Source organism: Arvicola amphibius, chromosome 7 (assembly GCF_903992535.2).
Source record: "Arvicola amphibius chromosome 7, mArvAmp1.2, whole genome shotgun sequence".
Taxonomy (NCBI): domain Eukaryota; kingdom Metazoa; phylum Chordata; class Mammalia; order Rodentia; family Cricetidae; genus Arvicola; species Arvicola amphibius.
This window is the reverse complement of record NC_052053.1, coordinates 21136783-21145277: the sequence shown is the minus strand read 5'-3', so window position 1 is coordinate 21145277 and position 8495 is coordinate 21136783.

Here is an 8495-nt window from a genome sequence, read left to right as displayed (position 1 = left end):
CTACATAAGCTAAGAGGACCTAGAGGGCTGCTCTTCAGTACAGTTGCCTTAGTGGGTATCGAACAGTGTTTGCTCTACTGTGCTGTGCTGTGTGTGTGTGTGTGCGTGCATGGGTCTCTTAATATAGCCTTTCAAGAGCTGTTCTTAATAGGATATTATTTTATTGAAATAAGCTACCTTTGTTTTGTTTTATTTTACCTACAAACGAGTACAAATATTCTCAGGTTTTGAAGATTTTATTGTTAACTCTATTCCAAAATAATAAATAAAACAGGCAAAGGTATCATATATTAATGATGCCAAACAATGTAAATTGAGATAAAAAGCTGTATTAGTCAAGCACTACTAACAATAAAGTCATTGTTTATAATATCAAAAGTAACCTGTAGATTTCTCATGACATAAAAGTGTATCAAAGAAAGGCTTAGCAGCTTTGAAATGATATCCTCTTTGTTCAAGCACTGACTCCTTTGGTATGCCTTTCCTTTTGTCACCTGGGGCAATTTTTTCCAATACGTAACACATGAGATTTTTTTCTGCATTTGGAATAATCAGCTTTTCCTTGTGCTCATTAAGGGGCAAAATTGCAGCCAAGGTATTAGCACAAAGCAAGGTATTAACAGTGCCCAGTCTCTACCAAATACCAAGTTCCTTTGTCTATTACCTAATTAACATACTTTAATGAGTTCACCAAGTTTAATGAATACTTCATATAAACTCAGCGTTTTCTACCTCCTCATTTAATCTGACACCTGATGTAACAGATCTGGCTTGATATTATGAATAATTTATGAGTCAGTATTTCTCAGATAACAAATAAAGAATATGAAACATTTAATATGGAAGGAGTTAAAGATTTGTTATTTATTTACTTGAATATACATTATACTTCCCAGCAAGCTATGAAATGCAGGGTCTAGTTAATAATAGTTTGAAAGAAACAATGTAATTTTGTAATTTATGTAAATATATTTCTGTTCATGCTAATCATTTTAAAATGCAATGAACCATTTAATTGTAAAAACACACTGCTTAAGTTGTCTTCTATAAATAGACTTGCTTACTTTGATACTATTGAGTTGGTCTGCAAAGTCTTTTTAGTTTTAAGATACAAAGAATAAACATCCCTCACATTAAAACTAACTTATTAAATTGCTGAGGTCAGAAAAAGTATTAATCCAATGAAGGCAATAACATTAATAACAATAATATTATATTGGTGAACATAGGCATTGTAATTTGTGTATTCATATCTACGTGAAGCATTTCATTTACTACTGTATTTGCTAATGAAACAGATCTGAGAATTGTAAACATTATCTTAAGGTACAATCAGGGATTTTATATCCATTCTTCCCACAGCTCCACACTGGAAAAGAGAAACATACTAATAAGCTATCTGATGTTATTTTAGCAAACACAAATGTTTAGCAGATATTGTTGTTGTGCTTCAGGTTGCTCTAGAGCTGGTGAAACATGTCAAAACTGACATCTTTGTAATAGGGCCTTGCAGTCCACTGTGGAAATAAACTAATTCATACTTGTAGTGAAGTACAGTCTCTAAAGATGTTTATCAGACACAACACGCTGCTGTGGGAAGGCCTTCTGTATATGTGCTGCTTTTATTGATTAATGAATAAGAAACTGTCTTGGGCCTTATGGTTTGTCATCAAGAAATAAACTTTAACACTCACAAGTTGGATGAGAAAGATACCATGATTTCCTATTACTGTTTCAGTCAAATGTCCTATATGCTATTTCACCAGAAGCTGATATCATGGATGCTTTAACACACCAAAATGCACCTAGAAGAATGAGCTCTATTAGTAACGTTAAGAATAATGTACAGGTACATATTCTTATGTACATATACATTCTGCCCTAGTTAAGCTAGTTTTGCTGTACTTTTGGACTTGTCTTTGGATGGTGTAGCAGAGATTTTATATGTTTAGTGTATTTTTGCTTTTGTTTGTTTGTTTGTTTTAAGGCCTGAAATCCTTCAGGACAAAGAGTGTCAAGTAAAGCAGATAAATGATACAAAATAATTCTTATTGCTTAAAAGAGAATAATAAAGACAATGGTCAAATTAGAAGGCACTTAGGCTTTAATGAGTGTACATTTCTTTTATACCTTATTTCCTCCTGGTATTGGAGGACTGCGTGCAAAGCTTTGCATACACTCAGTAATCTCTGCCACTGCACTATACCCATTCTCTTATTTATTTTTTTTAAATTGTGTTTATTCTATGACTTAGGATGGGCAGTCCCAGATCCTCCAGTCTCACCTCCTTGTGATTTGAGATAATAGGCCTGTCACCAGTCGTGGCTTTCTTCTATACTTGTAAACTGACTAAAAGTTGATATTTAAAAAGTATTATCAAAGTGTTCTCGCTCCTAGGGAGAAAGTCAGGAACGAGAGGGGTGCGTTCACTCATGGAGACGGTGGGACAGAACTAATGGGAGATCACCAACTCCAGTTGGAATGGGACTGATGGATCATGCGACCAAACCCGTCTCTCTGAATGTGGCCAACAGCGGGGGCTGACTGAGAAGCAAAGGACAATGGCTCTGGGCTCTGATTGTTCTTCATGGACGGGCTCTGTGGGAGCCTTCTCAGCTTGGTCGATCACCTTCCTGGACCTGGGGGGAGTTGGGAGGACCTTGGTCTTAGCATAGAGTGGGGAACCCTGATGGCTCCTTGGCCTTGAGAGGGAGGGAGGGGAGGTATGGGTGGAGGGGAGGGGAGGGAAGGGGGAGAAGGAGGGGAGGGAAGGGGGAGGAGGAGGGGAGGGAGGGGGGAGGAGGAGGGAAGGAGATGGAAATTTTTAAATATAAAAAAAATAAACCATGAGGAAAAAAAAAAGTATTATCAAAGTGTATTGCACTTGTAGAGCCAAAGGGAATGTGAGTTACACCTACTGTGGAGACTGGTTATAGTAAGTATGTTGACTAATAAATAATTTTAACGATAAAACTTGAAAGCACTATACTAATTAGCATAGAGAACTGCATGTTTTTTCTGAGTCCTGCTGAAGTCTAACTATGGAGTCTGAGTTTGGCACTTATGAGTAGTATGCTGGGGTGTGGAGAGAAGGTACAGAGATCTGAGTTTGCCACTGATAGGGTAAGTGAACTAAGTGGATTCACACTAGAGAAGAAGCAGGGAGGCTAAGAAAACCATGTGTACTTCTCTTGAAAACTCACACAGACTTAAGCTTACTTTTTGCTACGAGAGGGCAAACAAGATTCAGAGAGTAAATAAGAGGAACAGTTTTTACCTTCAGATGGAACCCATGGCTTAGTAAGTAATTAATAAGTGAATTACTTTTTGCTAAACTCAGAGAGTGCATCATCCCTTGGTTGCACTGAGGACAGAATTAAAGTACTAAATGGTAGTATTCTACCAAGCCCATGGCTCTATCACATCTGAAGATTTTTCTTTTTAAAATAAATTTTAGTGAATAAAGGTATATATAAAATGGTTTACATATATTTCAATTTTTGTTTTCAAATATATTCTATTATATTTGAATATATAATTATATATAAATGCATAGATAATTATACTATAATATATTCTGCAGCATATTACTTAACTTATGTTTTTATTTCTGGAGAATACAGATATACAGTTTCCTCTTTGGGTAGGTTGTTTACATATTTCTAAGTGGATTAATTTATTCTCACCCTTGTTCATTAATTTATGCTCCACTTTAGTTTATTCAGGAGTGCTAATTCTGTGCTTTAACCTTTGGGTTTATTTCACCTTAATTGGTTCAAAAGATGCCTTAATTCTTCATTAAATGATCAAGTTTTCTATGTTTATGTTAGAAATTTGTGTAGAAGGTCTTTTCCCTATTTTAGAAAAAAATAGTTTCTATCTGCTTCATATTGAAGCATGCCTTCTATCAGTGTTTGGGGGTTAAATAGTTTCAGAGTAACTTTTGAAATTATAGACATAAGTTGTATGATATAAAAATTTCCAACCTACCAGATGAAATAATTTGTTTTTAGTCTTAAGCTTACTGTCTTCTGAAGAAAGAAGCTAAATTCAATGTTTTCAACCCAGTTGGGATTATGCAATCTCCTGGAATTTGTGGTCTTTGTGAGTAAATATTATTTATTCAAGAATACTGAAGTCATGTGACATGTTTCATTTGTTTTAAGCTTTACACATACACACAGTACAGACCATTGATTTCTTTTTGAGTTTAAGCGGATTAATGTAATATTTAAAAAAGTGCCATTGTACTCCCTCGCGTGACACCCACACACCCAATTTACTCAGGAGATCTTGTCTTTCTTCCTATGTACATCCCTGTATATTTCTCTTAAAGTCCTCTTTGTTGTCTAGGTTCTCTGGGATTGTGAACTGTTACCTGGATTTTCTTTGCTTTATGTCTAAAAGCCATTTTGAGTGAGTAATATATTTGTCTTTCTGGGTTACCTCACTCAATATGATTTTTTCTAGATCCATCCATTTGCCTGCAAATTTCAAGATGTCATTGATTTTTACTGCTGAGTAGTACTCCGTTGTGTAAATGTACCACATTTTCTTCATCACAGGAGAGGGTAGAATGGGAGAGTGAAGGAAGGGAAATGAACAAATTGTATAGCTCAATAAAAACAGAAAAATGCCATTGTTGCTTTTGTTGCAATCAATTTATCATACAGATACTGTCACATACAATTTTTATTTTATTATTTTTGAAATTAAGATATAACTGTGGCATTCATCCTTCTCTTTCTTCATTTCCAACACTTTCAAATAACTCCCTTTGCTCCCTTTAAAACTCATATAAGTGGCATTTCAATTTAGAAATAATTTTATACTAATGAACAATCTTGAAATATAAAATTGGTAATAATACATGATATATGAATGGAGTGTATAGCTAATATTTTAAGATATGATTAACTTTCACAATTCATATGGCATAGGCAGAGTTTTATTTTATCTTAAAGATGATGTTTATCATCACTGCTGCTTTATATAAAGTGTGGTGAGTCAAGAAATTATTTAGATTGCAGTCCTGATCTCCAGCCGTGTGACTCAGTGGAAATAATAACACTCACCATGAAGCAACAGCTTAATATGTTCTCCAAACACTGCAGGGAAAACACAGCCATTTCAGGATTATACATGCAAGGTCTGAAGGGAAATGGTCAACTCATGGTCCTGCTGTCGGTCTGATTCGTTTTGTATCTGTTCATCTGATTTCCTGAGAAAGATGCCTTTGATTTACTAACCTTTCTTGCCCTTTCTTCTTCACTCCTTTCTTCCCTTTTCTTCCTTTTGAGCATTTAGCAAGTATTTGCTATATGCTCGGAATGAAATATGAGGGAGATAAATGGTCATTTTCCCAGTTCCTTGCATATTAAATATCTTCTGGTATAGAAGGCAACTTGATTTTTGTGGTTTATCCATTTGAGAATGGACATGATAATGTAATATGGCAAGGCTGTTGGCCTACTTGATTCCTCAGTTCTTCTACTCTCTTCTCTGCAGTAGTAGGAACTGAAGCAAAGACATCATGCACGTTAGGCAAGCACCTTATCACTGATGTATTTCCTTAGCATCTATTTATTTTTTTACTTTGAGATGAGGTCTCACTAATTTTTTCAGGCTGTCTTTGAACTCACTGTGTAGCCCAAGCAAGCTTTACACATTCCTTCCTTTGTCTCCATTTCCACGTAGTTGGGATTACAGGCCTGCACTGTCAGTCAGAACTTGGTTTGATCTTATGCTCACATGATTCTTCCTTGATAGCTTTATTTTCAGACAATGACCAAGGATATGAGGTTAACTTTCTCACTAAGTATTTTACAGTTTGGCACAACCCAGTTTCTTTTCCTTAGGACTGTATAAGTTATTTCTTTTCTTATAAATAAGTCTACTTCTATATCCTTGTATATATAGGTTTCCCCCATACCCTGGAATATCAGAAAAATCAAAATTTCTAGGGTCTATATCAAAATGTTGCTATTCTGCAAAGCTTCTCTTATCCCTTCAGTGTAAAACATGTTTTCCTGCTTTGGGAAAGTGATGTATTAATCTGACTCCCAGCTATTTCTCTAGCACATGCCTACCATACCTGCTGCCATGCTTCCCACCATGATGATAATGGACCAAACCTCTGAAATTGTAAGCAAATGTCCACTTCAGTGCTTTCTTTTTATAAGAGTTGCCCTGGTCATTGTGTCTCTTCATAGCAATAGAACAGTGATTAAGACAAATGGACTGATAATACATTTTATTATTTTGTAGGAGAAGACTAAATACATTTTATAGGATATTTTGGGAAGCATTTCATGAAAACAATGACATTTTGAATTAGGCATTACTTATTGGAAAGAATTTAGGGAAAGGAGAATGGATGAGGTGAGCCATCACAGTGGGAATAAGGATAGATAAGAAACACTGAGAATAATCCATAAAAGACTTGGTGGCTCTTGAGAAGTAAAATCGCATGGTCTAAACTCTTTAAGAATGACCACCTTTCTTTGGAGTCAAGTTCTCACAGTGTAGTCAGGCTGACCTGCATCTCATGTGGTAGATGATAGCTGTCCTCAGACTCATGCAGTCTTCCCCACTCAGCCTCCCGAGTACTGGGATTACAGCAATGAGCCACTATTCCTGGCTCCATTAATCTCTTTATAGATGCGATGGGTTTTGAATTATTTACAAAGGAAACTTTAATTTTAAAATGAACAATTCTCTGGCATATCATTTTTAAAATCATGGAAGCAGCTAAAAATGCCTTTCAAAATGTGATATATTACAAAAGACAAAATTTCTAATAGCTAATGAAATGACAGATTTGTCCCTCCTTTCCAAGTTAGAGAACATAGTCTTTTTCAGACTGGTTTTTTTTTTCTCTTGAGTTACTGATTTTGAAAATCTGTTTTTTGGGATGTCTGAAACAAATGTTTTATGCAGTAGTATTTATCATTTTGTATATATATTTTCCCTGAAAGATTATATATAATAAGCCATTTATAATTCAGAAAAATATACCACAGACATTAACCTTATAATCCAAATGATTGCTTTAATTGTGTTAGTGTTAAAACTCAATGCTAAATTAAACCAAGTATCTAATTTTATACTTCCTTAAGTGTAAGAATGCTTTGAATCTATCTTGTTATTTTTTCTTTTAATTGCAGCTACTTTCACTATTTTAAAAATGTGTGCTCAGATGTACAAGGTAAAAGAATACATTTAAAGATGGTGTGGTTCTGGAAATGAGGACAGTTATTTTAGGTTATCAAATAAAGGTCAAGCCACTCTGGTACTTCCAGAGTCTCAGGCTAGTGCTCATGTCATGGGAAAGTAGCATTATTAGACAGGAAAATTGGTTTGGCACAGGAACTGATGGAGAAATTATATACTAATCAATAGACTACTCTTCCAAATAGCACTCTCAAGGAAGCAGTGGGGTAACTAAAATGGAATTAGCAGTATCATTCTTGTATACATGCTGAAAGAATCTGGCCATTTACCAAACTCTTCCTGGCTTGCTGCGTAACCCTGAAATTTTAGTATTCATATCAATAAAATAGTCATGCAGTGTATTGCCTTCATTTCAGCTGATATGAATACTATATAAACAAGTTCTTTTAGGTCAAAGTGCAATGTCTCTGATAGATTCCCAAGTAACCTTGTAATAGTGACTTCCATTTGTTTGCTTATTTATGCATTTGTGTATGCTTGTGTGCATATGCAGGTGCACATGTGCGCACAGGTGCCTAATGTCTGGAGGTCAGAGGACAACCTTGGACGGTGTTCCTTGGTGCCATCCACCTTTCCCCTGTAACCGGGTCACTTTCTTGCATGAAGTTTACCAAGTAGGTTAGTCTATATGGCATTGTGCCCTAAGGATCCAACTCTCTTTGCTCCCCAGTGTTGTGGTTACAAGCCAGTGCCACCATGTTAAGCTTTGTTTTTCTCCCTTCAGCAAAGAATACACAATATTTTATTGCTAAGGTTTGCCACCTTTTCATTACTTCTGCCACAGCAGGCAGATTTCTAGCTTTGACAGAAATCTTTCATGCTCACTCAGCTTGAAAATTCTAACACACATAAGATCTTAAGATGGCTTATCATTTCCATACCATATATGGGTATCTAGAGTACAACTTAAGAAAATATAGAGAGTTTTTATTCTTTGGGCAGATGTTACATTTGATGTCTTAGTTGTGAGATGAGGGAGCCTTCGTTATTGGCATATTTGTGCTGGTCTGCTAACAGATCATAGAAAAGTGAAGTCAAGATGGAGAACGCTTCTTGTCTACAGTTCTCTAGGTATCCTTGCTCACTCTTCACTTCTAGTAAAAAATAGAGAGAAAAAAATGAGTGAATAATGTGAACACACTACTTTGTCTAGGATTTTCTTTGCGTAAAACTGGCCTTTAGTCACATAGCAACATAAAAGACAAATCTGGAAATTTTTATATGTATGATTTTTGTTTTCTCCCTGAAAAAAAATGTTTTGC